Source organism: Chiroxiphia lanceolata, chromosome Z (genome assembly GCF_009829145.1).
Source record: "Chiroxiphia lanceolata isolate bChiLan1 chromosome Z, bChiLan1.pri, whole genome shotgun sequence".
NCBI lineage: Eukaryota > Metazoa > Chordata > Aves > Passeriformes > Pipridae > Chiroxiphia > Chiroxiphia lanceolata.
Window position 1 is genome coordinate 37,466,316 of NC_045671.1, and position 22,884 is coordinate 37,489,199.

Below are 22,884 nucleotides of genomic sequence, written 5' to 3' on the forward strand. Positions count from 1 at the left end.
CCACATTTAGAAAAAACTGTAAGTATTCCAGTAACTATTAATTATTTTGGTGTAAATCAAAGTAAGTTTTTCTTAAGTAATCCCTAATATATAACACATACATAAATATAATATATAGAATGATCAAAAATACATCAATGGCTTCTACTTTCAAAAATGAGTAATCCCTCAACAGTGATTGAGGGAGAGGCTCAGCAGTCTCTACAAGTTTGAGTTGTCTCAAGCAGTTTCCTCTAACCACACTGGAAGAAGCAAAGGATTGTTTACCTTATTATTTCATTCCTCTGTTCTCAGACACTATTTAATTATGCTGTGGTCACCAGGCAATGCGGATGCTAATAATAAAATTGCTATATAGGATGAGTCCATTGGACTCTTAATGTGCACTGTACTGGTGTAAGTCATTGCTTACCTCTCTACCTCCTCCCAAAACACTGCATTGAGAGCACCATGGAGTCACTGTCTAATCCAAAATCCGTAGTCCAGATCATAAATGCCTTTTTCACACGCAGAGACATGTCCATACATACGCCTATATTCACCTTGCCAAAAGGGAATATTTATCTCGACAATGGACAAACTTTCCTGAGGATCTGAGTTTTTCCTGTAGGCCCATTGCTCTCACACTCACACTTTCTCCCTTTAGTGTTCTGAACTGATAAAAGTATTTAAGTTCCATAACAAAATAACTGCAACCTTTATCTTCTGCTATGGCTTTAAGACTTTTTTTTCTCCCTTGTAACCACTGCTGCATGTCCACAAAGGTTTGGAAGGCTATAGACCTAGGGACCTTGAAGAGGTTGTTATGAGGGATCCTTGTAGAGAAGAATCTCAAGCTGCAAAACCCAGATCTGTTTCTCCTCCAAATGATAGCAGGAGGGAAAGCAGAAATGACCTTTTCTGTGACAATGAAATATGTGTGAAGTGACAACCAGATAAGTATGACAACATCTTGCCTCATATTTTCTCAGAGTGCATTCAGATAAGCTGTGGAAAATTGAGCCGAGGCAATTTAAGGTGCTGCACTGCACATGCTGACAGTTACCCACACTGCAGCTAAGCAAGCTAAGACAGTAGTAACCACCAGTTTCTTAGCACTGAAGTTCACAGTATTAATTTCAGGTGTCCTGCATTTTGTTTTCCATACGTGATGCCAGATGGCTGCATTGAGAGAGAGGCCAATCCATGTGCTCTCAGGAAGGTTAACGCAACCCAGTGAAAAGCAGATAGGAAACACGTAGTCTGTCTCATCCTACACCTGTTAGTTACTAAGTGCTTTGCCTCTCTGAAATACTTAAGATTTTCTGACACATTTTGCCTCCCTTTTTGCATTACTATTAAGTATCTTATTATACAAAGAGCACATTCTCTTTTCTTTTTGAACTTTAACTTTGAAATCCATTCTTGGCCAGCAGGGCAGCCAGTGGTAATTGCTTCCAGTTTAATTATGTTTTGTATGGGATAATATTTCCTTTTATCAAGTCTGAATTTGCCACCTTTTGATTTCTTTGAATGCTTCATTGTAACAAGTTATGAGACAGGAAGGATAGACGCTTCTGCTCTGCTTTCTCTGTAACAATTAATTATTTTGTATGCTCTTATCATGTCTTCTCTTATTCACAGCCTTTGACAAATAAATAATCCCAGTCTTTTTAATCTATCTCCCTAACCAGTTTTTTCATGTGATTACATATTTTCAGTGCCCTGCTTTGACCCCTGTCTAATTCTGTAATATCCTTTGTGGGAGGGGTGCTGAGTTCAGTAGAATACCAAATGAGGACCTGCCATTTATGTGTATTACCAACTGTAACACAGAAAGCAGAAGATGTTATGTTACAGAAATTTCATAAAAGGCCTAATGTCTCATAGTAGCCTAGGTAAGAATAATATAGGGCTTATGTTCTATTTATGAAAGAAATCTCCAATATGACCTTATTTTGTGTAGTATTCCTGATTCCAGCTGTATCTTGAAATATTTTATGGAATAAATACAAGAACAAAAGGACTCCATAGTAAATAATGGCAGTGAGAAATAACAGCTAAGGATAGATCTGAAAGAGTATTTAGAGCACAAACTCCCATATAGTCCGAGAGAAAACTTTGGTTGCCATACCTTGCTAAATGAGTCTATAATCTCATATTTCAGCTGGGGTGTGTGCTTTGAAGCAAATTTCCTGTTTGCTCCCATTTACTGCAATTTGGTTCTCACGGCAGGCCACTCCCATTAAGGAGACAAGCAAAAAGAAGAAGAAGACTCAGCCAGTAGTAGGTGTCCAGCCCACAGACCCAGACTACAGCTAATACAAAATAAAGCCCCTGCAATGTGTGCAGTGTGGGCTTCAGGTTCTGTGTCCCATGGATTGCTCTGCAGATGCAGTCTTGTTTTGCTCTTAGCCCTGTCACCAACAGCTGGCAGTGCATTTAAGTAGCTGAGTCAAAGGCCAAAACATCTTACAATTACCATCAACTTTTCTCATGTAAGTCTCCCAATGCTATCTCTACTATGGGTGAGGAAATATGTTGTTAATTAAGATAGTCCCTATCAGGAGACCTTTCAGTACCTAGCTTCTATAAGCTGAAGGAGGAGAGATACTCGGGATGTGGTTTATTCTGAGTTTGCTTAGCAACGAACCCTGGATTTCTGCCTGCAAGGCATTGGTGCAGAACAGTGCTGGGAATGGTTTTGTGGAATACAAGGAGGGACAGGGATTGCTTCTGGTTACAGGGAGCACTGGACCACCAAATACTGCCTGCAGTGAGAGTAGAGCCACATCATGACTGGATGTGTATGCCTAAGGAGTCATTTTTGTATTCACCTCCAAAAAACTGTGTCAGGCCCTCCCACACACATCTCCCGCTAGCACACATCTGCCTGTGTGGAGATCAGGCAGGAGTTAATCCCATTCAACACCTTTGGTTTATCCTCAAGGTGCTGCCCAGAGCTTTCCAGCAGCAGCATGCGTTAGTAGGAGGCAGTAACAACAAAATGGGGGGAAAACAGCAAAGTGGAATTGTGCCTTTTGTGAACTTTTGCAATTTCTTGTTACTTCATCAGACTGAGAACCCGAAAGGAAAAGCCAGGGGAAATTAGGATTAGAGCAGGGGAGAGGAAGCCAAGGGAAAACACCTGGAAATATTAGTAATGGAGACAACATAGTAAAGGGATCAGCTCAGTTGCCTACAAACCTCATTGATTAGCTATACAGAAAAACTCCTTGGTGCTGTATCTTTTTCTCCAGACAGAGAGGGCAATGGAAATACAATCACCTGTTTGCAAAGCAAAAGCATCAGAGGATAAAGATAGGGCACATATGGGAACATTTGCTCTTCCTGAAAGATAAGGACATAATAGAATGGGAGCTAAGACAAAATCACAGTCAGTGGTTTACCATTTGTGCAGCAGGGAGGAACTAGAATTAAAGGCAGCAAAATGAAGGGAAAGAGGCTGCAGATAAAAAATAGCTGTGAAATTGAGGGTACAGCTCGTTTGCATCAAATATTACAGCCAAATAGTTTTAGCAATTCCAGTAATCCTTACTAGCAGGGGTGAAAACTGGAAGCAATACTAAATGTTTACAAAGTGAGCAGATGTAAGTGAATGAGAAGAAAGAAAAATTTTGTGTGGACATATAAATACATATAGGAAAAAACATAAAGTAGAAATAAATATAAAAATATAGAACAAATGCATATTGATAAAGAGAAATATTTATAGTATATAAACATATAATTAGAGTGTGTCATAGGCATAAGTGCTATAGCTACAGATGTATTGATATTTCTAGTTCCAACCTATGAGACTCTCAGGCCTCCACTCAGAAAAGAAGGGCCCTCAAGTGTCAGGGGTTTTTTTCTGCAAGTCTTCTATATTGGCACCACTTGAAGTGTGTACTCCAAGCCATTCTCTGTGCTGGATATAGCACAGAGTGCTGGATATAGCAGAGGAAAAACTGGAAAACTAAGCAAGAGAGTAACAATAGGCAAACTACTAGCATATCAAAGTATAAACCCAGCTAGCATAGGGGTGGTATATAATTAAACCACAGGAAAATCGCTAAGATTAGAGATAGGAAAAGAAATCATTTATGTTTCTTATTGTAGCAAGCAGAGGTATATTCCAAAATTAAACAGGCTCTTCAACAGAATTTTTGAGATGGTCTAATTTTCTGAACGTACACAGCAAGTTCTTGAGGCACTCTTCCTCTCTTTTGAGTGTCCTTTGTATGTCATAGTTATGTAGACAAGGCTTCATGCAAAACAGACAGTGGTTCATTATATTTGAAAAATTATTTTGATCCTCTGAATAAAAAGACACAGACCTGTGTAAAGCAATATAATTAGGGGCAAAGACCTTTCGGTTTAAATTTAGGCTATTTTTTGTTTTGCATAGGTGAGAACTGTGCAATCTCATTCACTTTCTGAACTTGGTAGCACTGGATAGACATATTCTAGTTCCATCTTCTAGGTTTGATGGACTCATGCAAAAATAAGCACAAATCAGCATGGACACATACTCCACACATATAAGCAGCAATTTGCAGGGCTGAAGCCAAAAACTGGACTAAAAGTGTTGATGCAAAGAGCAGCCAAAGTATGCTGTTTCCTGTGCACAAGCTGCTACATGCATTGGTCTTCCAAAAGCCAATAATTATTATCAACACTTATTAAGTGACATCTATTGGTACCGTCCTTATTTGCTTACATGTAAGCGTGGCATGTGATTTTAATGGTTCACTAGCACAATTGAGAGATAAAGGACACTGATAAAGGGCTTTCAAAATGTTTTTGCTAATTCTTGTCTTGTATTATTGCTTTTTTCAGATGATTGTACATCAAATGGTAACTCTGGCTTCAAAATAAACTAAGTTTGTTTAAGTGACACTCACATCCTTGTTTAATGAGCTATAATGTTTTGCAATTTAAAATTTTTTTTTTGATCAGGAAAACAGTCTCAAAATTGCTCCCCTGATTATAATGTAACCACGGAAAATCTATACTGATGACATTAGAGCACAGTTATCAGCCTCTTGTTTATCCCAGTGAGTAATGGGATCTTTTGCTGTGATTTATCTCAAATACTTTTTCATGGTCAGAAATGCCAGTCTCTGTACAGAATATAATAAGAGAATTTCTCATATGTAATTGTCACTTAAGGACTTCACACAGCCAAGTGGGATGAAATTAAACTTACATAATTGTATCCTCTAGGCTGGAGAGGTCTCTCAACCATGGAATTGTTCAAGAGTAATCATGTCCCTGGATTCTGCTTGCAGACGAGATGTGGTTTGACTGCTTGCATTGTCTTCCCCTCAACAGAACTGGTCAAAGACAGTTTGTGGGAACCAGGACTTTTTTATTCCTAAATACTATGTGTCTGAAAATAAAAGGATACTAAAACAAAAATATTCACTCACTCACACGCATGCAGGTAGAACATATTATCAGCTGCCTAGGGCTGATTTGAGGAGTCAGTCCAAGATATGAGAAGCATCAGCTTTTATCATAGAATCATAGAAAGGTTTGAGTTGGAAGGGACCTTAAAGATCATCTAGTTCCAACTTCTCTGTCATGGGCAGGGACACCTTTCACCAGACCAAGTTGCTCAATGGCCTCGCCCAACCTGGTCTTGAACACTTCCAGGGATGGGACATTCACAACTTCACCGGTTAACCTGTTCTAGTGCCTCACCACTCTCGTGGTAAATAATTTCTTCTTAACATCTGATCTAAATCTCTTTTCTTTCAGTTTAACAGCATTCCTTCTTGTCCTATTACTATCTGTCCATGTCCTCATTTTATTAGCCTCCTTTGAGTACTGTCAGGCTGTTATGAGGTCTCTCAAGAGCCTTCTCTTCTCCAGGATGAACAATCCCACCTCTCTCAGCCTGTCTTCAGGACAGGTGTTCCAGCCCTCTGATCATTTTCATGGCCCCCTCTGGACTCACTCCAACAGGTCCATATCCTTCTTGTTCTGAGGACTCCAGACCTGGACATACAAGGGCAAAGGGAGTATGTTGCTGAGTTCCAGGATTCATTTGTTCAGTATAACTTTGATTTAACTTTGAAGAGACAGAAAAGGGTGTATGCCAAGAGTTCAGCATTGAAGTTGTCATTGTCATGTCCTTATGACCTCAATAAAAATTCAGGAACAATATCTGAAATTGCTCAGAAACAGACTATCATTATTCTTGCATATTGGTGACTTTCTCCCACTGTTACTAAATTATGTTTAATGTGGTTGAACCAGAGGTACTGCAGTTGAACTTTCAAACACATTAACAGTTTGCTTTATGGATCACAAAAAGCAAAGCTTTAGCAAGCCATATGACAGTGTTAAAGGTAGATGAAGTTCTGCTCAGAACAATATAAGGTTTAGAGAGTATTGAAGCACTTATCTCCAATCCTTTCAGCTACTGGAAGAGCATTTAACAGTATCATCTAGAGAGAAAACAGCTAATTCTTTGTCTCTTGTCCCTTGCTCCACAAATTTCATTGTAACTGTAAGGTAAACAGTATTAGAAAAGCCTGAAAAACATGAAACTATAGGCTTCAATTCTAAATCATATTCTCTCCCATGTATTCTGAGAATATATTCAGGGTCCTGGCTTGATTACAGAGGTTTCTGGGTTTCTTCTTCAAGGTTTAGGATCTCTCTAAAGCACATGGATGCATCTCAGTCTGAAGTTTGCACTTGAGATGTGATTAGCTTTTCTTCATAAATGTCTTTATGAAATGTTTACATGTGGAGCACAAAACCTCCTATGTATGTTTTATGAGGTTTTCAGCATTAATGATTCAATAGAATGAAGGAGAATGCTTCTAATGGATTAACTTATGATGAAAGGGACTGGGAAAAAATTCCCAGTTCCTTAGGAAAAACAGACTTGTAACAGGCAATGATAACAAAAGCTAAAATGATTCCTTAGGCTTATACTTGATTCCTTACAACTGTATCCCTGTTTCACCCTGGTAGGGCACAGAGCAAATAGGCAACAAGGCTCATGCTTTACAATATGGCTCCAAATCTGAATTTCAAATTTTCAAGAATGAAGATTAAAAAAAACCCCTATTGTCTCCTATTGTCCTGGGCTATCTGGACTGATAGTAGCTTCAAGATGAGCTTTGAAAGGTGTTCCCAGCTGTGCAGACACCTTATGCATCTGCCTGGAAGGTATGATGTGACTTCCACAGTCATGGCACCCTGTCTGAAGCAGTGAGCATGGCTGGAAGGATGGGCAGTCAATGACATTATTTTGACAGATACTAATGGGATGCTGAACTCCCATAGAGGCATTTTCTTGCCTTGTTGTAATCTTTAACGTGTGACTAAGACTGTGTCTGTGGTAAAGCTGAATTGCTCTGGTTATCCCCCTATTTTTTCTTTCCCTTTTGGCTCAGTAGGAAATGTCGTAATCCACTCTTAGACACAGCACAAGAGACAGAGAGAGGAGTCTGCACTGTCGTCTGAGGTATTTCATCTAAGTTGCCTCAAAATGCTTTAATAAGCATAATATATGTTCTTACCTAAGAGTCAAAAATAGATCCCTTCTTCTTTGGAGTACCCAGCAGTCTAAGCCACATAATAATTTCTTCTCAAGATTGTCCAGTGGATGGCCTACAGCCCTGACAGAGCTGCCCAAGAGCCAGGCCTCTCAAGAGGAGTTTGAGGGCTCTGAAAATGCAAGACAGGTGGTTCAGATGAGCCAACCGCAAAACAAGAGAACAAAGTAAAGATTTCTTGCATGTCCTTGTTTCTGTACAGATCATGCAAGTTTAAAATCCAATCTTACCTCTGAAGTTTCAAAGGAACAAAGAGGGCATACATATATGCCGTACAACAGATTGAGCCTGTCCTTCTTGGTGCATCAGAACATCTGGATTTATGTAAAACTGGGAGAGAAAGCAATAAGGATTTGGCTAATGTTTCACACAGAATGAATTTGACGTCACTCATAAAAATCCTTTTATGGGATGGAGTGTAGGTGTCAAAGTGTGAGACTGTAGTGCTGTCCTGTCTAGTGAAGAAGCTTCTAACCCAGGGCTTGACAGACAAGAGCAAGTGACAGTCTGTGTTCCCAAGTACCCAAGTCTTTCCTCAGGACCGCTGCTGAGGCCTTCCCCATCAGTTCTGGTGGAATGGGCAGTAAAAGTCCCATCTGTCCACAAGGATGCACTGAAGACCTTTTGTCTTGCTTTCCTCTAAGAGCTGATAGACTGAACACAGAAGTGTTTGTCTTTTCTTTTTATGAAGAAGCAACTGATATCAAACTTCACCTCCTTGCATCTCTCTTTAAGGTCTGCAGATACCTGCACCCTACAGTGGGTAATTCCAAGAGGGTCACTGGCTGGTGTTCTGGCCTTTTATACCAGGAAGAGCACATTGAGCCTATCTACATTGTCTGACTTGTGAAAAGAAATAAAAAAATAAAACCAGACCTCCTGAACTTTCTGCTGCTTTTGGTCCCTGACAGGTTGCTGGGCTAAAGCTCTTAGACAAACTGAAGATAAACCTGAGTTCTCCTGTAGCCACAAGGAGAGCAGAGCACGGTATGTGTTTCCTTATCCATGCACTTGGTTCCTAAAAGCAGCAGAGGTGATTTTTACATGATTTTTGTTTATAAACACAAGCTTCACACTTGCTTTCTGCCATTTTGCCTTTCTCTACTGCTTCTATGCACATAGAAATGAAAGAACTCCCATTATGCCTTCATTAAAATTCTGTAATTTAGCTGCAATTGCATTTAGGGAGGGCACACAAAAAAAATCAATGCAGGGAGACAACCATTCCAGGGCTAAGTAATGAAGAGTCTTTGGGAACTCAAACAATTGGAGTATGCCCAGAGCAGTCCCAAGAGCATCCTTTGCATGGTAGCTTTAAGTTCTGTTGTTACCAAACACTGACAATTAAGAAAGGGAATGGAAATCAATGCCTGACCTTTGAGAATGTAGCGTCCATCCCAGATGCTGCCTTCTGTTAGCACTTACCTTACCTGTGTACACAGGCTGTGGTGGATGAATGTCATGACATTACCCTCACAGGGAATAAAACCGCTTCCTAAAGTACAAAGCATGGAAAAAGAGACATGTGAAAAACATGTCCCAGAGGGAACTGAGGGATGGTTGATGAATCAGGAAAAGGAAACCTGGAAGGAAGGGGGTCTTTTCATGAGTTCTAGGTGTTCTGGTAATATCCTTAGAGGAAGGGATAGCCAGTTAATTTCTCATGTGTGTAAAGGCAGAATTGCTATGGTTTTGGAGGGGAACCCTGCTCCATATCAATGTGGAGAACAGGCTGATGAGCTGCTTTCTGAATATCACACATTCCCTTTGTAGTCTTGACATACATTGCCCTGTGATTCAAGAGTAACTGGAGCACTGATAGACAAAGCACATGAAGATCTACCAGGGACTCTGAAGCTACATTTTGGGATTGTTTTAACTATACAGACATGTTCCCTAGTGCCCTAATATGATGGTTGAATTTGGTTGGTGCCCTCTTAGGAAAAGTAGAAAAACTCTGAAAGACAGGTAAATAAGCAGTCATGTAGAAGTTGTTGAGGAGCTTTAGTTAGAGGTAGGGAAACAGCAGGATGAGGAGGCTAGAGAGTATAGGACTTACTGATGACCTTTACTAAGAGGTACAGTTTCAGATGACAGAGATTTGCACCTGCATGAAAGTGGTTGCATTTAGCCTGAAGAATTGGATAACTCAGCACACTCTGTGGATCTTGATTAGCTCTCTCTGCTCGCACATGGTAGATTTCTTCCTGTGGTTTGGGATGCACCTTGTAATGGGTTTGTTACTCTCCCTGAGAAGGAAACGGAAATAGGATAGGTCATTTGATGTGTATTTTACCAATAAGGGTATTTCATACCATACTACATCAGCTCAGATATAAAATAGACGGGAAGGAAGCAAGTGGCCCTTCTCTTCCAGGTAGCTGAGCGGAGTGATTGGGCAGTTCCTTCAGGAGAGAAGAGCGATTGTTGTGGGGAAGTATCTTTAGTTCTTCTCTGTGCGTATAGTGTTTCTAACATCTTCCCTCTTTATGTAAATATAAACACCCTTTCTTAGCAGCTTCGATTCTGTGGGGTTTTTTTAGTTCTTTTTCTTCTTTTCCCTCCATCCTCGCTTCCCTTCCCTCCGGAGGGACTGAGTGCAGGCCTAGCAGATACCTGGTGTTCAGCCAAAGTAAACAATAATAATTCTGGTGCCGAAACCCAGGAACACTGCCAGGAAAAGTTGTTTATATAAACACTACCTTACTTATCTTTTTGTTTTGCTAACTTGGGAACATAATAACATAAACATCACTATTCGCCCAGTTTCAGTCTCTGTAACCTTACTTTTACTAACAGCCTTTTTGAGATGTGGAATTTATCTCCTAAAGGATCTCCGGGGGAAAAAATGCATTTTCTTTCCCCTCTTAATTTTGACGTAGAGGGCCTTATAATGAAGGCAACAGTGATTTTTACTAATCCTTACTTGAGTTGCCTGGCCGTGGTGCTGCTTACAGCCAACATGATGAGAACATTGTGGAGATTAGGGAATGTAGTATTGTCTTTGTCGCCTTGTTGTAGGACAAAACAAATTTCGAGAGAGAATTTACCAGGATGTGCTTTAAAGGGGCCAGTTTGTGCGTGGTAGGGCATGTGGATGAATTTAGGCAGGTTCTTAGGGCGTTTAACACCCCCCCCTTTGCTTGGCATTTCACACCAGAACAAGTATTCGACCCCAACAAACTGACATGTCATTTCATGGAACGATGCCCTGCCTACCCCAATCAAAACCAGCAACCAGAGAAAGGTACCCGTTCAAGGAAGATCTAATGAACTCCCCAAGAAGGTGGACTACTGCAGAGGAAGGTGTCCAGTACCTGCGGGAATTGCCCATGCTGGAAATGATTTACAGTGACCCAGATGATAAAAACTTCCTCCTAACTCCAGAGCTTGTTCCTTGCACACTGCCCATAGTGGGACCTGGCCTGTGCCTATCGAGCTGCTGTTCAATACTCTAAAAAGACTATGACTGAGACAGGGACCCAAACTACAACATCTGAAGTCTTTATTGCCCCTGTAGTGAAAAGGAAGACATGGATAAGGAGATCTACAGGACCTACAGGACTACCTCCATGATTAGTAAGGGAGGAAGGAGGAGAAGGATCTATCCCACCTGCGCCTCCAAGAGAAGAATTAATGGAAGTTACAACAGGAGAAGAAGAGGAGGCGGGGCAAAGAGCCAGTTCACAAAGAGCCAGTTTATCAACAGAAGAAGTTCAATCAATCAGAGAGGAAATTAGACAGGAAAGTGAAGTTACTTGGTCCTTGAGCCCATCAGAACTTCGGGACTTGCTGAGAGATTACAGCCGCCAGTCTGGTGAACCAATTCTTACCTGGCTGCTCCGATGCTGGGTTACGGGGCTAGAAGTCACCTGTTAGAAGGTCATGAAGCACAGCAACTAGGATCTATCGCCAGAGATCGTGAAATTGAACAGGAAATTGGAAGGGAGAGATTTATTCGCAGTCTTTGGCTCCGGATCCTCTTTGCTGTGAGAGAAAGGTACCCGTTCAAGGAAGATCTAATGAGCTCCCCAAGAAGGTGGACTACTGCAGAGGAAGGTGTCCAGTACCTGCGGGAATTGCCCATGTTGGAAATGATTTACAGTGACCCAGATGATAAAAACTTCCTCCTAACTCCAGAGCTTGTTCCTTGCACACTGCCCATGTGGAGAAAAGTAATTCAAGGTACCCCTGCATTGTATGTTAACTGCTTGTTAACAATATACCATCCAAGGATGGATGAACCAACTGTGGACACGATGTGTGCGTGGATACGGAGTATATGGATACAGAAGGTATGGAAGCCTCCTCACTCCCACGGGCCAGCAAGTTAGATTTCAGAGACAGCTCCGATGTCTATCAACGGCGCACCCACACTGGGGAGAGGAGGGAGAGGCCTTACAAATGCCCTGAATATGAGAATCACAGAAGAGACAGCCCAAGAGATCGGTCTCGGTCTCCTTCTGTCTCACTCAGAAGGAAAGGAATCCCCAAGAGCAGGCCATGTGGTGAGCTATGGTTCTTTCTGCGTGACCAAGGGGAACACATGAAGAAGTGGGATGGTGAACCTACCTATGAACTTGAAGCCTGGGTACAAGAATTGAGGGGGAAGAAACCTAGTAAGAAGGCCACCCACGTAGTTGATGCAGAGGCCTCAGAAAGAGATCAGCGACCTTTGAGACACAGAAAGACTGAAGACAATTCTTGTGATCCCAGTGAGGGGACCTCTAGCTGGGCTATGAAGGATCAGACAGTGAATACTCTGATCAATAACAATAGAGGGGCCCTGCCTTCAGCCAGGAGAAGGAAAGGGATAATAGGGTTTACTGGACTGTGTGCGTTAGATGGCCTGGCACTTTGGATGCACGGAGATATAAATCTTTAGTAGACACTGGTGCACAGTGCACCTTGATACCATCAAGGCATAAAAGCACAGAGCCCATCTGGATTTCTGGAGTGACAGGAGGATGTCAAGAATTATCAGTGCTAGAGCCTGACGTGAGTTTAATGGAGGACAAATGGAAAAAGCACCTCATTGTGGCTGTTGCAGAGGCCCCTTGCATCCTAGGTATTGATTACCTCAGGAGAGGATACTTCAAAGATCCAAAGGGGTATCAATGGGCTTTTGGTGTAGCCACAGTGGCTACAGAGAAATTTAAACAATTATCTACACTGCCTGGCCTCTCAGAAGATTCTTCCATTGTGAGATTGCTGCAAGTCAAGGATCAACAAGTGCCAGCAGCCACTAAAACAGTACATAGATGACAATACCAAACAAACCAAGACACTGTGATCCCCATCCATAAGATGATCCGAGAGCTGGAGAGCCAAGGGGTGGTCAGTAAGACCCACTCACCCTTCAATAGCCCCATCTGGCCTGTACATAAATCTGATGGAGGATGGAGGCTGACTGTGGACTATCGTGGCTTGAATGGAGTTATCCTGCTGTTGAGTGCCACTGTGCCAGACATGTTGGAGTTCCAGTATGAACTGGAGTCCAAGACAGTGAAGTGGTATGCCACCATCGATATTGTAAATGCATTCTTCTCCATCCCCTTGGCAGCAGAGTGCAGGCCGCAGTTTGCGTGCAGTACACCTTGAACCAACTGCCCCAGGGGTGGAAACACAGTCCCACCATCTGCCATAGACTGATTCAGGCTACATTAGAGAAGGGCAAAGCTCCAGAACACATACAACACATTGACGACATTACTGTATGGGGGGACACAGTAGAGAAAGTTTTTGAGAAAGGAAAGGAAATCATCCAGATTCTCCTCAAAACCGGTTTTGCCATCAAAAAGCGTAAGGTCAAGGGACCTGCCAAAAAGATTCAGTTCTTAGGGGTGAAATGGCAACATGGACATCGCCAGATTCCGACAGAAGTCATCAACAAGATCATAGCAATGGTTCCACCAACTAACAAGAAAGAAACACAAGCTTTACTGGGGGCCATAGGTTTTTGGAGCATGCATATCCCTGAGTACAGCCAAATCGTGAGCCCTCCTTACTTAGTGTCTCGTAAGAAGAATGATTTCCAATGGGGTCCTGAACAACAGCAAGCATTTGAACAGATTAAGCAGGAGATTGCACATGTCGTGGCACTTGGACCAGTCAGGACAGAACCAAACATGAAAAATGTTTGTGCAGCCAGGGATAATGGTCCCTCCTGGAGACTCTGGTAAAAAGTGCTTGGTGAGACCCAAGCCTGACCACTCAGTTTCCGGAGCCAAAGCTACAGAGAATCTGAAGCCAACTACACCCCCATGGAGAAAGGAATCCTAGTGAAGGAATACAAGCAGCCTCAGAGGTGATTGGCACAGGAGGACAGCTTCTCCTGGCACCCCAACTACAGGTGCTGAGCTGGATGTTTAAGGGAAAGGTGCCCCCTACCCATCACGCCACTGATGCTGCAAGGAGTAAATGAACTGCTTTGATTACACAGTGTGCCTGAACCAGAAACTCGAATTGCCCTGGAATCCTAGAGATCATAACAAATTGGCCTGAAGGAACTTCTGTTTGGCCGATGAGGAAGAAGAAGAAGAAGTGGATTGAGCTCCACCATACAATCAGTTACCCAAAGAAGAAACACGTTATGCCCTCTTCACTGACGGTTCTTGCCGTATTGTAAGGAAAAATCAGAAGCGGAAAGCAGCCGTCCAGAGTCCTACCCAACAAGTGGCGGAAGCTACTGAAGGAGAAGGTGAATCGAGTCAATTTGTAGAACTCAAAGCCATTCAATTGGCCCTGGACATTGCAAATGAGAGAAATGGCCAAGGCTTTACCTCTACACCAACGTGTGGATGATAGCCAATGCTCTTTGGGGGTGGCTGGATCGGTGGAAGATCAATTGGAAGCATAGAGGAACACATATCTGGGCTGCTGATTTATGGCAAGACATTGCCACTCGGGTTGAGAAGCTGACTGTGAGAGTCCGCCATATAGATGCCCACGTACCCAAAAATCGAGCTAATGAGGAACATCACAACAACAAACAAGCAGACCAAACTGCACAAGTCAAGGTGTCACAGGTAGATCTGGACTGGCAGCATAAGAGAGAATGGTTCCTAGCTCAGTGGGCCCATGATGCTTCAGACCATCAGGGCAGAGATGCCACCTATAGATGGGCGTGAGACCAAGGGGTGGATCTAACCATGGACACTCTTCCCCAGGTCATCCATGATTGTGAGACATGCACTGCCATTAAAAAAACAAAGAGAGTGAAACCCCTATGGTATGGTGGACGTTGGCATAAGTATAGATACTGGGAGGCTTGGCAGGCTGACTATATCACACCACCACAGACCCGCCAAGGTAAGCGCTATGTGCTCACTATGGTGGAAGAAACCACTGGATGGTTAGAGACTTATCCACACGCAACTGCTCGAAATACCATTTTGGGTCTTGAAAAGCAAGTACTGTGGCGACACAGCACCCCAGAGTGAATTGAGTCAGGCAACGGGACTAATTTCAAAAACAGTTTAGTTAGTACTTGGGTAAGGGAACATGACATCGAATGGGTATATCATATCCCATATCATGCACCAGCCACTGGAAAAGTTGAGCAATGTAACGGATTGCTGAAAACTACTTTGAAGACATTGGGGGGAGGGGGGGCTTTTAAAAATTGGGATCAGCACCTAGCAAAGGCTACTTGGTTAGTCAACACTAGAGGCTCCGTCAATCAAGTCAGCCCTGCCCAACCAGAGTCCCTTCACACCACGGACGGAGGCAAAGTCCCAGTGATTCACTTGAGTGGTATGTTAGGTAAAGCAGTTTGGGTTAACCTTCCCTCGAGCAAAGGCAAATCCATTCGTGGGATTGTCTTTTCTCAAGGACCTGGATATACTTGGTGGATGATGAAAGAAGATGGAGAAATCCAGTGTGTGCCTCAAGGAGATCTAATCTTGGGGGAAAACTAATTCATATTTTGAGTTGTATGTTGCAGGAAAAGTCACTAGATGAGGAAGACCTGAACTAAGCTGATGCTGGTGCTCAATGATGAAACAACCATAGAAGACAAGACCTATAGAAGCGCAGGATATAGGCAAATATAGGATACGAATGTGACATAAAATGTTATGGAATAAGGGGTGGAGATTGTAATGGGTTTGTTCTCCCTGACAAGGAAATGGAAATAGGATAGGTCATTTGATGTGTATTTTACCAATAAGGGTATTCCATACCACGTTATGTCATCCCGGATATAAAATAGATGGGAAGGAAGCAAGTGGCCCTTCTCTTCTGAGTAGCTGAGCGGAGTGGTCAAGCAGTTCCTTTGGGGGAGAAGAGCATTGGTTGTGGAGAATTATCTTTATTTTTAGTTCTTCTCTTCATGTATACTGTTTCTAACATCTTCCCTCTTTATGTAAATATAAACACCCTTTCTTAGCAGCTTCGATTCTGTGGGGTTTTTTTTCTTCTTTCCCTTCTTTTCCCCCCTTCTCCCCTCCCCTTCTCTCCGGAGGGACTGGGCGCAGGCCCAGGAGATATCTGGTGTTCAGCCAAAGTACACAATAACACACCTTGAGCATCCCTGTGTGTTGAAGACCTCACCAAAGCCTGAAGGAGACAGGCAGCAAGCAACTGTAAGTCAATGGAATACCAAGTTTCTTTACTAAGACTGTCATGTTTTTAGTGCAGTGACTCCAGTGCAAAGCTCATGATTTTGCATGTAGTAGAAACATTGATTTGGAAACTATTGACAAGAACAATGAGTGATGAAACATAATGAACACTGACTGCAACTCATGCTAGTGGAAGCACATGTATGTCCTAAATTACTATAAGTGTTTCCAATCTAGTGCTAGCAGGAACAATATTAATAGCAGCGGTGAAATGATGAATGGTATCCCAATATTCATCCTTCACTAGGAAACTACAACGATACATGTACATTAAGTAGAAAATATAAATACCATTGATTTGCTTGTCGTTTTCTCTGATAAGGTCAGCTGTCTAAAGCTATTCTCACGGAAACAAAGGCAAAGATGTCTGTAAAGTCTCACTAAGGATATCATTCACGTCTTGCCTTCAACCAGAGACTGTATTAAAAAAATATCTTTTACATAGCAGTGCCTTGTTGTCATGGTTTGAGATAGCCCAAAATCCAATTCTCTAGTTCTATTCCCCCTCCCACATCTCAACCCAATGTGAGATGGGTTCTTCCAGACAAAACACAACCAGACTCAAAGTGGGGGAAAGGGAATATATTACAGTGACTGTACAAATAAATACTACAATACATTATACACAACCTTAGCTATCTCTACTATGACATAAGTATTTAAAATGGATCAGATCTCTTCTCCCCTCCAAATAAAAGTCCAGGAGGGAAGAAGGAAGAGATCCTTTCAACTCTCAGAAGCAGCAATGTCTCTAAGGCAGCAGGCTCTCTCTTCTTTTCTTGCAGCAGCTGATAGCTGGATCTCTGCCAGCACACACGAGGGGGTATCCCCCTCGGCCACTGTCTCTCCAACGAGGGGTCTTCCGTGGCTTCGTCACCCCAGACAAGGTCGTTTCACCACGTCATATCACGAAGACACAGGGGGGTCTTCGTGACAGTCTGGTATCTCCAGGAGATTCAAGCTCCTTGCAGGGCCTCTGTGCCCTGTCTCAGGCTGTGAGCTTCTTTGTAGCTTGCAGCAAGGGAGGGCCCTCAAGGCCAACCTCCCACACTCCGTCCTGGCTGAGCTCTCAGGACGACCGAGCTTCTTAGCTCCTTTACCCATTTAGGACTTCTAATCATTAAGAGTCCACCCCCTCCATTTTTGGAGGGATCTCCAACGAGGTTTAGGGGAGTTTTACAGTTCTTACCCCCAAGCTTTCTCTCTGTAGAACTTAGTTCTGTTCTCTGCTGCTGTTCTTTAGTTCAGGTCTTATCAGTTGGCTTTTAGCCATAACCTCTGGATGCTGCCGCCACTTCTGCTCTGTCTCTGCTCACTCACGATGGAAAACATCCCCCAGCTCACAGCTACAGACACATAGTCCAGCTTAACACTGTTCCAAGTCTCTGTAGCCCCCAGTTGGGGCGGGGGGGGGGGGGCAGAGGCCCCCCCCGAGGGCTCCTGCCCTCTCCTCGTGGCTTTCACAACATGGCCACTTCTTCAAACCTAAAACTACAACTCTTCTCTTCCGTTTGGTTGTGGTATGTTTACATTTTTGCAGGAGCGCTCATTGGACAGAATTTCAAAACTTCCAGGGGTTTCCACCCCTTGGGGTCTACCACTTTCCTTATCCTCTGGGGGAAAACAAAGTCCAAACCACTACACTTGTAATGCCTGTATGCTTACTGAGCATACTTGAGTTGATATCTGAAAAAATAACTCATTTTAACTAGGTTATGCAGTTTTAATAAAAGTAGGTCCAAGACTTCTAAGACTTTTTTTTTAAGTAACACAAAGTCATCTGGACTGACAACTCTAGAAAGCAAAGGCTTTGAAAGCTACAAGTGAACATTCGCTTGTTATACAAAGAGAAGTCTATCTTGTCATACCTTAGTTCACTACAGCCATCATTCTGGAGATGTTCTTACATGACATGAGCCCTGGCTTCATCAATAGCTCATTTCATAGAAATGGACCCTGAAAAGTTGCCAGTCTTTTCCAGAGGTAAGGGATGGGGCAGGATGTACATTGCAAAAAAATGGAGCTATACTATGTGGCTCTGGAATTTGAGAGCTGTCATTTCCTTTTTGGTGGCCTTTCTACCCTAAAGAAGGTAGCAGAAACACAAAGCAGCTGTTTCATCCCTCTGCTGTGGTCATCTCATGACATCCTATTCCTGAAAATTACAGAATCTAAGAACCACAGAATATGCTGAGTTGGAAAGGACACACAAGGATCATTGAGTTCAACTCCTGGTCCTCTACAGGACAGCCCCAAGAATCACACCAGGTGCCGAGAGTGTTGTCCAAATAATTCTCAAACTCTGTCAGGTTGGCCATCATTCAGACATTAGCTAAGATTTAAATAAATCAAAATATGAGACTTTTTTTTGTCTTGTCAGTATTTACAATAACTTTGCCATGACTTCAAGTCCTCTCAATATTAATCTCCTCCAAGTAAACAAGATTTCTTTAACCATATGTAACAGAGTAGACAAGTTTTCTTAAACTTCTGTAATACAGTTGCAAATATTAATGTTCAGCATCTGTATGGGTAAATAAGAATTTAAAACAGCTATCTCGGGATACAGAAAACCCTCTGATCTGCCTCAGGTCTTTGACTAGATTTATCAATGAATGCAATGTTCAGTGCCTGGTTTCCTCAGCTGAAAATCACCTCTGTTCCTACATAAGGAGAGTAGCAGGGCAATGCGGAGTCCAGTTTAGTTGTACTCCCATGGCTCAGGAGCCCATGGTGGCCAGGCTTTTTTCCTAGATGGGCTCCTCGGTCATATTGCCTTGAGTTTTGTCCTTCTTGCTACTGATAATGTCATTATTTAGGTATATTTGTTCAAGCTCTAAATGGCAGTTTCAGACTCAAAAAGTTGCTGTCTAAGCTCAAAAGACATAATTTAAAAAGTAACTGCATATTCTTGCTCCAATTCAGTCAGGATGAGCCATGATGAATCAGAGTTCATTATTTTAACCTTCATTGTATTTAGGACTCTTGTGAGAACTTTACTACATAAGTGCATGGGTAAACATATACATAATAGCACAGATGCAGGCTCGTGCTATACTCATCTTTTCTGTCAATTCCTTGTAGGTGTTGAATATGCAAATTATAGTCTCAGCAATTTTCTGTTACAAGGAAGTCAGTGATGTCTCATTCAGAGACACAGAATCATAGCACAGACCTGTTTCAAAGGCTCCTTTCTTCAAGTTCACTCTCAGACTGTGGCTGTCAGTCAATAGGGCAACATCTACACATTTGCCAGGAACCCAATTTCTTCTTTCAGAGCATATCCTTCACATCCACTTTCAAACTGTGTCCCTGCTGAATGTCCCATAAGGAAGGTACAGTGGCCTATTTCCTTGCTTACATTTTTCTTTGGTGAAGAGGGGAAGATTGCATCAAAAAACTTGCTGAACTGTCAGTATTTTTCCCCAGAGTAAGGTTACTTGGAGTGTTTATTTCCTTATCTTGTTTGCACTCCATTTCAGACTGAATGAAACCACCTCAGTTTTTTGTTTGGGTTTTTTGTTTTGGGTTTTTGTGTGGATTTTTTATTTGTTTGTTTTGGTTTGTTTGTTTGGGATCTTTTGTTGTTGTTGTTTAGGGGGTCTTTTAGTTCTGAGAAGTACTCCTTGTACTTCAGAAAAGAGGTATCATCAGGTCATGGAGAACAGCTACAACCTAAGGAAAGAGGGTAAGATATATAATTTTTTTGTCTTACCTTCTCCACATAAAACAGATGCAATGACCCAAGATCACAGTCCCAAATTACATGAGTTTAGACTGCAGTTACAGAAACTTTTAGTACTGCTGGAATGCTATTAGAGCTGCATCTTCTCTGTCCATAAGGATCATGAAAAATTTAAGAACAAAATTTTGATACTGTCAGACAGTCCTCTCTTTCTGGAACTGTGTTTCTCTAATGACTCCATTTGTTACTCATGATAAAGCTTCCCAAAATATGTTTTACCATTTATCAGTCAATACACAGGGCATTTTTTTGTGGATTGCAAAACAAATATTTCAATAAGGAACTGAGTAGCAAATTGCCTTGAAAGGAAATTTGTACATAGTGCTACATAAAATGTAAAATAATGCTACGATACCCTGAAGAAATCCACATGCTTTCTGAGGGACATCATCCTTCTCTTTGAGATATAACAACTAGATAACACATTTTTGATATACTGACATCAAATTAAAATTGAGGAAAGGCTCTACTAGGGAAATATTTTATTACTGCTACCTGAAAACAAGCATACAAAGTTCTCTTTTGATGGCCTGTTACATGATATTATTTCAAAATCTTTGAAGTAGTATAGGTCATTTTCATTTTTAAGTCTGCATACTTTCTAAAGAGCACACAGGAAACACCATACTACAAAAAATCTGTGCATTTGCTAATAAAACTTTTCAGAAACTACACTTTTGGGGCTCAGGTCACTGTCCCAGGTCAGCCTGGCAGGAAATTAGAAAAAAATCTGCAATCACTCCAAACTATGCCAGCATTTCAAGACCCATACTTGTTTCCACTGCATTGACTTTTGTCAAAATGTTTTTGAGGTTACTCATCAGGTATTTTGTCTGTAGTTCATCTGTAACTCAGACTCTAAATGGAAGATGCTGCATACTCTATTTAGGCTGTTCTCCATTTTGTGCCCAACTTGCAAATTTGAAAATAAAAATGTGAAAGGATAGTGGCTTGTTTCTGGGCAACATGTCTCTGTGCATTAGAAGGAAAGCTAGGGTCTGGGTAATAAAATTTGGCTTTGAGTCTTTAAAGCTCCCCTCTAGGGCATTTTGAGGTACATAAGGCTCTATGCTCTTCAGTCTTTCAAGTCTCCAGAGGCCACAGGCTCATCAAGGAGCTATGCTGTGGGTGTTTGGCCCCAAAAATACAATTTCCAAGCTCCCCCATAATTTGTCTCAATGCAGAAGAGAAGTTTTCAGACAGGCACAACTCAGCATGGGGGAATTATATCACAATTTATTACTAACACAACAAATACATTAGAAACTAAAAAGTAAATAAATACACACTATTAATATAATCTCTACCATTCCTGGGGGTCCTCCCACATCAGTTCAGAAGAAAAAACCCTCCAGGACGATAGCTGAAATCTCTCTCTCATTGGGTATCAGGGAAGGGGTCTTTTGCACCCCCACCAGCTCCTTGGCTTCTGCTGAGGTCTCCTCCTGGGCTACAAGAGAACACTTGTTTTACCAGGTCTTCATCATGATTACAGGGAGTCAGCTTTTGAGTTCTTTCTCCCTTGTTCGTGAAGGTTCCCCCCAGAGAGTAAGATTTTTCCATTCTTCCTCTCCAGGTTGCAGGGTTTCTGAGTTTTGCTCAGTCTTTATATCCCAAATAGTTTTCACCAAAAGTCCTTACCCAGAAAAAGCCTGCTTAGTTTGGCTTTTCTCTGTTCCGCTGCTGCATCAGTTCAGCTTCCGCATGTCACGGGGAGGCATTCCTCCCCCCGCATTCCTCCTTCGGTTTTCGGCTGCCCCCACCCAAACCTCACATAGGGCCTCCTCCAAGCCCCTCAGCCCGTCTCTCGTTGCTCAGTCTCAGCTCAAGGTTGCTACCTCTCCCACCATTATGGGGGGGCAGAAGGCAGCAGTGAGACTGCTTCGGTCTCCCTCCTCTGCCTGGAGTTCTTCCAGCTCTGCACGATCACAGCTGCTTCTCCGGCTCCGGACCACCCCTTGGCCCATCTCTAGCTCGGCTCCAAATGCCGTGCCTGCCTGCAGGGGGCTGGCTCCAATCCCCTGGCTGGACTCTCAAGTCCATGCCACAGACTCTTCTGGGCAGTGGGGGGGGGAAAAGCCCCCTAGCCTTTTGGCCACAAGCACCTGGTTCAGTTTCAATACTGCCCGGGCTCCCTGCAGCCCAGAGAGGGGATGAGAGAGGGCCTGGCCCCCCGCAGTGGGCCTGCAGGCCTCTCTGCTCTCCCCTCATGGCTCTGAATCTCTCTCTCACACACTGCAAACAATTTCCTTCTGGCTGTTGTAATATCCTAATTTCACAGGAGCGAAAAACAGCTCTGATTGGTCCCTCACCAGAAACTCACCTGGGACCAACCACTTCCAGCCCCCCCGGGGGGGCAGCTCAAACCACCACATATGCCAACAGAAAAGACTGATGCATATTGGCTGATCTCCATGTCATCCAGAAACGGCCCTTGTGTGGAAAGCTGAAACACAAGGCAACGCAAATCTATTATGTTTTCTGTCTGCAGGTGACTGCATAAGCTTCTTTTGTATGACAGGTTTATGCACCACTTCTACTGTGTAGTGCAGAATTATGGAAGGGCAGCCAAGGATGTGCCCTTGCTTTTAAGAAAAGAGCCAAGTACTTAAAAAAAAAAAACACACCTCTGTCACATATTGTATTTCAGTCCCATTCCACTGAATTGAATAGTTGCAAGACTATTTGTATTGATTACAAGTGATAACACTGTCAACAGCATGCCATTGCCACCTATAGACAGCAAAGAAAAGCAGACCGAGCAGCTTCACAGAACTTTCTAAATTATTTTGAGGGGCATATTAGAAATCCATGGAGTCAAGAAATGTAAAGCATCTGGCATATCCTTCCATACTGAAAGTCCTGTTTTGTCCCTTAGATATATGGGACTGGGTCCTACTGAGGACTATTTGTTGACACATAATTTTTAAAAATCAAAACACTGTCTATTCCACAA